Below are 7,227 nucleotides of genomic sequence, written 5' to 3'. Positions count from 1 at the left end.
TTTCCTCAGAAGGTTGAAAATAGAAATACCTTATGATCCAGCAATTCCCCTACTTGGTATTTACCCACAAGAAAAACAAGCCACAACACTAGAAGATATATGCACACCAATGTTCATAGCAGCACTATTTATAATACTAAAAAGATGGAGACAACCACACTGCGCATCAACTAAAGAATGGATAAATAAGCTGTGGTACATATACACAATGGAATATTATGCTACCTTGATGAATAACAAGGAAGTGGCAAGCCACCGCATAACATGGATGAACCTTGAGGACATTATGCTGAGTGAAATTAGTCAGTTACAAAAAGAGAAATACTGCATAGGACCACTACTGTACAAGACTAAGAAAAAGAAACCATACTAAAGAGGGGTAGGGGGTATTCTTTGTTGATTGCTGGGAAGTGGGTGGTGGGTGAGGGGAGGGAGGGGAAGATGGAGAACAGGGTAGGGATTAGACACAGGAAAGTTTGGGTGCTGGGGAGGGGGGCAATATACAAGGAGGGAGAGGGAAACGGAAGAACAAAGCAGATGGGAGATCAATTTGGCATGTTTGGATGGGCTAAGTGGGAAAGAGATAAAGAACAATGTATGCACAACCTTGGAACTATAGGGCTATGGGATACAGACATTGTCTCATGGTTTGAATGGGGAAAAGGAGGGGATAATGTTAAGATGCTTGGAAGTCTTTTGAATCTTGGTTTTCCTTGCATTATAATATAAAATAGACACCGGAAGGGGAGAGAAAGGAATAGTCAGAAACATCACCATAGAAAGCTTATAAGTCCATCTTCTGCCTATAACTGATTGGAATATCTAAAATGGGGTTACAAAGTGCCCAGGGAATGAGGCTTCCTGCGGAGCCTCTGCAATACATAAGACTATAGGTAGAAGCCTGAACCACATCCAGATCTCCAGAGATGGGAAACTCCCACTTGAAAGGACGAGCAGTCCAGCCTGGAACGGCTAGAAGAACAGAGGATACTTCTTGATAGAAAGACCTACAGGAAAAATACAAAACAATAGAGGCAGATGGACTGTTACTACAAGAACAAACAAATTGCTTGCCCAGGAAACATCAAGACAGGTGGTCAGGTCCCCTTAATGCAAGCCCCCTTCCAAGACTAAGACTCAATGGAAATACGTGCTCTAATTGGTGACCACATGCATCGCCGATAGGAGAAAGTGGTGTAAAGGCAGCAATGAGGTGGCGAGCTAAGCCCTAACAATGTTTGGTGGGCTTCATGGACCCATATGGGGACCTGGTTGGCCAGCAGTGTGGGGAGACCTGGGGACTTCTGGGCCTAGAGTCAGCGGCATGGCCACAGAGGACTAGAGTGGAGAGTGAAGCTACCAGCTGATAGGAAGAGAGGGCATACGCACAAGAGCACCCACACTTGCAGATGGTACCCACGTGACCTGGCCCCGATGAATGGATGATCAGAACTCAACAGGAGAAGAAAGAAGAGGGAGAGAAAAAAAAAAAAAAAAAGAGTGACCTGATACAATTTGATGAACTTGACCTACACCTATGGATGCAATAACTCAAAAGAGGGAACAAATCCTTACAGCACCCCCTCCACATACAGAGTGGACAGAGATGGGCAACTTGGACATTGGATACCCAAATGGGGGAGGGGAGACCACAAAGACAAGAAGTGACTGGCTTACAAGCTTTCAAGAGGGAAACTAGAGCTAGGGGCCATGGAGGAAGGCAGAATCTCCAGTGAGTACTATCCAAACTGTCTAGACGGAGCTGATGAAATTAAATGCACACTTGTGATACAATAGTGAATGATTGTTATCAGGACTGATTGTGGGGGTTTGAAATGTAAAGGTAGACGTTTTGTATCAAGGAAGGGAGTGATTAACTCTCCAGTCTAGGAGCAGAGGTCTCTAGGACCATCAACAGAGAAGAGCTGAGAGCGGGACCCTACCCAGAGAAGCAGCGAGGCCTGAGATGGAGGCAGAGACGATGACATGGAGGGATGAAGCGGCTGGGGACGTTGGATCCAGAGAGGGAGAGGGACTGTGTGCTGAAGAATGAGGAGGGGGGAGTATAGGGTTCGGGTTTATAGGGTATACCCTTTGGTCAGTTGATGATGCATGGAGGGAATTGGAACCATGGCAATGAAATGATGTACGGTGGAATGAATGTAAAACTAAAGTTCTCCCATGTAAAATATATAATTCACAATAAAACATGAAAAAACAAACAAACACTACTACAATAAGCCAAAAGAGACCGACAAAAATGGAAGAATATACCATGCTTATCGACAGGAAGACTTAACATTGTAAAAATGTCAACACTATAGATACGATGCAATCCCAATCCAGGTTCCAACATCTTTCTTTAAAGAGATGAAAAAACTAATCACCAACTTCACATGGAAAGAAAAGAGACTCCAGATAAGCAAAGCATTACTAAAAAAGAAGAAGAAAATAGAAGGCCTCTCACTTTCTGATCTCAAAACATACTACACAGTCACAGTAATCAAAACAGCCTGGTTCTGCTTACAAGAGACACACAGATCAATGGAACAGAATTGAGAACCAGAAGTAAATCCATCTACCTATGCTCAGCTGATCTTTGACAAAGGATCAAAACACATCAAAAGGAAAGAGATAATCTCTTCAACAAATGATGCTGGCAAAACTGGAAACCAAGTGCAGAAGAATGAAACAAGAGTTATATCTCACACCACATAGGAAAACAAACTCAACATGGACTAAAGACCTAAATGTAAAATCTGGAACTATGAAGGTCATAAATGAAAAAATATGGACAAACTTAGGGGCTCTGATACATGGCATACATACACTATGAAACATAACTGAAAACACACAAACAGAAGAAGACAAAATTGATGACTGGGACCTCCTAAAAATTAGACATTCATGTGCATTAAAGATTTCACCAAGAGAGTAAAAATAGAACCCACAGACTGGGGAAAAAAATTTCTTACAGTGACATAACAGACAAGGAACTACTTTCTAAAATTTATAGAACACTTCAACATCTAAGTAAGAAGATAAATAATCTATTAAAAATGGACAGAGGACATGAACACACACTTCACCAAACAAGATATTCGGCAGCCAACAAACACATAAAGAAATGCTCATAATCACTAGTCATTCGTGGTGGTGGTGGCTAGGTGCCACCAAGTCAGTTCTGACTTATAGTGCCCCTGTATAGGGTTTCTGAGGCTGTAAATCTTTACGGGAGCAGAGTGTTTCATCTTTCTTCCATGGGATGAATGGTAGATTCAAACTACTGACCTTGAGGCTATCAGCCCCATTCATAATCCACTGTGCTACCAGGGCTTTCCACTAGCCATTGTTGTTGTTGTTAAATGCCATCAAGTCAGTTCCAACTCACAGCAACCATGTATAGAGTTTCTGAGGAGTGGCTGGTGAGTTTGAATCACCAACCTTGTGATTCAAACTGACCTTGCAGTCCAGTGCTTACCCTACGGTGCCAACCAGGACTCCACTCACCATTGTTGTTGTTACTAAGTGCCGTAGAGTCAGTTCTAACTCACAGCAAGCCTGTATAGGGTTTTCAAAGAGCAGCTTGTGAGTTTGAACCGTGGACCTTGCAGTTCAAACAGACCTTGCAGTCCAGCACATTAACCCACATCACCACATCAGGACTCCAGTCAAACCAACAATGAGATATCATATTACACCAGCACTAATAGCAAAATTTAAAAAACGAAACAGAAAACAACAAATGTTAAGATATGGACCATATGGGACCCTCCTACACTGCTGGTTGTTGTTGTTGGTAAGTATCACCGAGTCAGTTCCAACTCATAGTGACCCAAGTAGCAGCTGGTGAGCTTAAACCACCAACCATGTGATTCAAATCAACCTTGTAGTCCAGTGTTTACCCCACAGCACCACATCAGGACTGTAAAATGATGCATCCGCTGTGCAAGATAGTATGGTACTTTCTCAGAAGTTTGGAAATAGAAATCTCTCTACTTGGTATCTATCCTCAAGAAATAAGAGCAGTGACAGAGACAGATATATGTACACTCATGTTCATTCAAGCATTCGTGACAACAAAAAGATGGAGACAGCCTAGATGCCCATCAGCAGAGGAATGGTTGAATAAACGTTGGTACATACACACAATGGAATATTATGAAATATTGAAGACTTACAATGAATCTCAAAACACCACATAACATAGAGGAATCTAGATGACATTATGCTAAGTGCAATCGGTGGGTCACAAAGTGATAGATACCGTAAGAGACCACTACCATAAAAATTCAAGAAAGGGTTTTCATTCTATAGTAAACGTTCAATCATGGTTACCAGAGGTGGGAGGGGAGAGACAATTATTCACTCAGTACAATATTGTTGTTGTTGTTGTTAAGTGCCACATACGCTAACTTGGGTGACAGGGAAGGCATTTTAAAAAACAAAGGAAGGAGAAAAGAAGAAGAATAAGAAGAAAAAATGAAATTTCTTTTTTGTCTCCCTCCCATCCACACTTGAAGGGAAACAATGTATATTTATGTTCTCATTAGGACAAAGGAGTGGAAACTTTCCCACAATTTTTTTTAAAAAGGGGGGGGGGGGAAGAAAGGGGCAGGGAGAAAGGAAAAAGAGAAAACAGTTTTTGAAAATGGATAGTGGTGATAGTTGTGCAATCTGGGGACTGTGGTTGTTGTGGCTAGATTGCACATATACAAAGTGGTGGAAATAGCAAATGTTTTATATACACATATATATTCATAGACATATATATACATTGCTACAATAAAAATTCTAAAAAGAAGGAACAGCATATGAAAGAACAAAGAAATGTAATTATGTGCAATGGTGTATGGGTGTACCCATTAAGATTAGGATCTTTTGCCTTTAACAGAATATCCAAAAGAACAGTAGCTTTCAAAAAGAGATGCTCATTTCTTTTTCACATAGATTATGCTCAAGATTAGCCACTTCATGGTAGCTGTGGAAGCTCCATGGTTATTGTTGTTGTTATGTGCCATGGAATCAGTTCCAACTCATAGCGACCCTGTACAGGGTTTCCGAGGCTGTAAATCCTTATGGGAGCAGAAAGCCTCATCTTTCTCCCATGGAACAGCTGGTAGTTTTGAACTGCTGACCATAAGATTAGCAGCCCAATTCATAACCACTACGCTACCAGAGCTCCATGGTTATAGGGGACCCTAAATTAGAGACCCAGGCTCTCTAATGTTCTGTTCTACCACCCTAACACTAATCTCTATCCTCAAGATCACTCCATGATCCAAAAGGTTGCTTGAGCTCCAGCCATCACATCAGAATCCCTGGAAGAAGGAAGGAGACCCAAAAGGGCATCCCTTCCAATGAAGTCAGCTTTTTGTTAAGTCAATTTACTGGAGGTTGTTTGTTCGCTTTTATTTTTATCTCATTGGCAGAACTTAGTCATGTGGCCACAAGACTAGAAAAGGTAAGAAATGTACCCTTTATTCAGAGGAGGGCAGTGCCCGTCTAAAAACTGGTTTTCTATTACTAAGGAAGAAAGAGTAACTGTATATTGGAAGGGCGGATAGCACTCTCTGGCCAAGTGGTAGAGTGAAGCAGTGGTCCTTCAGTGTGTGGGTAGAGGGGACAACAAGGCATCGGGTTTACAAAAGTCATGCTGAGGAAAGCTTCAACTTTTTTTTTCTGTAAAAAACAACAAATTTCTGAGGGAGCTTGAGCAGGAGCAGGTCATCAAGGGACCTGGAGCAACCTGCATTTAGAAAAATCCACCAGGCAGAACAATGAAGAGTTGCATGGAGGGAGGTGAGGAAGGCATGAAGCAGGGAATGCAAAGAAGAGGGTCAGATGTGAGATTGAACTAGGGTTTGCATAGTGAACCCAGGGTACGTGAGTCTGGGGCAGCTGCAAGCCATCAAGTCAGATGACTCAAAGACAACTGGACTCCAGGCCAGAAATGTGCATGACAGGACAAAGCTGGGGTTAGAACTCTGGCCCTCATCAGTCAGGCATAGGTGGATGAAATCATTTAAGTTGGGGCATCCAGCTGTTGAGCTTGAGGAAGATGCTGGACCCTCCAGAGTTTTTTTGAGAAGGACAAAATGAAGTGATGAAGTGCACAGATTCTGGAGCCAGACAGAGCTGACTTGAATCTTGACTCCACCACTGAATAGCCCTAAGAACGTGGGCCAGCTGATTGCCCTTTCTAAACCTCAGCTTTCTTATCTGCAAAACAGGAACAAAGAGAGCTGATATAAGAATTGAATGGGTAGGAAGTTCCTAGCACATTTCCACACAGGGAACTGTACTCAGTAAATACCAAACCAAACCAAAGGTCACCACGCAGGTTCCTGTGCTGGCTTTCTAAGGCTGTAAATCTTTACTGGAGCAGAAAGCCACATCTTTCTCCCTCAGAGCAGCTAGTGGGCTGGAATAGCTAAGCTTGCAGTTAGAAGCCCTGTGCTTATCCTACAGAGTCACCAGGGCTTCCTATTTAAAACACAGCTGACGAGGGAGAACAAAAAAGATGGTGGATTGGGTGGAAGTCCAGTGAAAACCTCCGTCAGTAACAACACAGAATACCCAACCAAGCAGGCTCAGGGGATGGTCCTGAATAAAGGAATATTTATAAGATGGGAAGGCTTACAGCTGGGGAAATTTGTGGCAGAAGCAAGAAATCCATTGCTTTCTAGTCCGGGACGCTCAGCTGCTCCAGCAGTCGCCATCTTGGGTGAGACCAAGCAGGGGAAGGGTCAGAGTGGCCACAGACGCCTGGCAGAACTGCAGAGATTAAGGTGTGAACATTCTTTTCTTTTGGTAGCTGTTCATTGGTCCCTTAAAGTCTCTGCACCTCCATTTTGGTGACAATAGGGTTGCCTGAGCTAGTGGGTACCCCAGCCGCACCCTTGGAGGGTTCTACTACGCATGGGCACAGATCTCCTTGAAATTTAAGGAGACAGTTTCCAATTAAAACCAAATGGCCACAGTCGGACCTGAACTGTTTACAACTAGAAACAAGGCCTGAATGGGGATTCTGGAGTGGGACAAGCAGACCAAAAAGGAAATAAGCTGAAAATTAAATCCTAAAAGAAAAGTGAAAAGGGAAGCCCATTTCCTGATCACGTCTACCAGGAGGCAATCAGAAAGTATAAAAAATACCAAAATACATACCCATCTAAGTATTAAGGCCAAAGATAACCCCTGAATATGCCTAAAAAACAGAAGCAGATG

This window comes from Chrysochloris asiatica, unplaced genomic scaffold (genome assembly GCF_000296735.1).
Source record: "Chrysochloris asiatica unplaced genomic scaffold, ChrAsi1.0 scaffold00395, whole genome shotgun sequence".
In the NCBI taxonomy this organism is placed as follows: domain Eukaryota; kingdom Metazoa; phylum Chordata; class Mammalia; order Afrosoricida; family Chrysochloridae; genus Chrysochloris; species Chrysochloris asiatica.
This window is presented reverse-complemented; position numbering follows the sequence as displayed.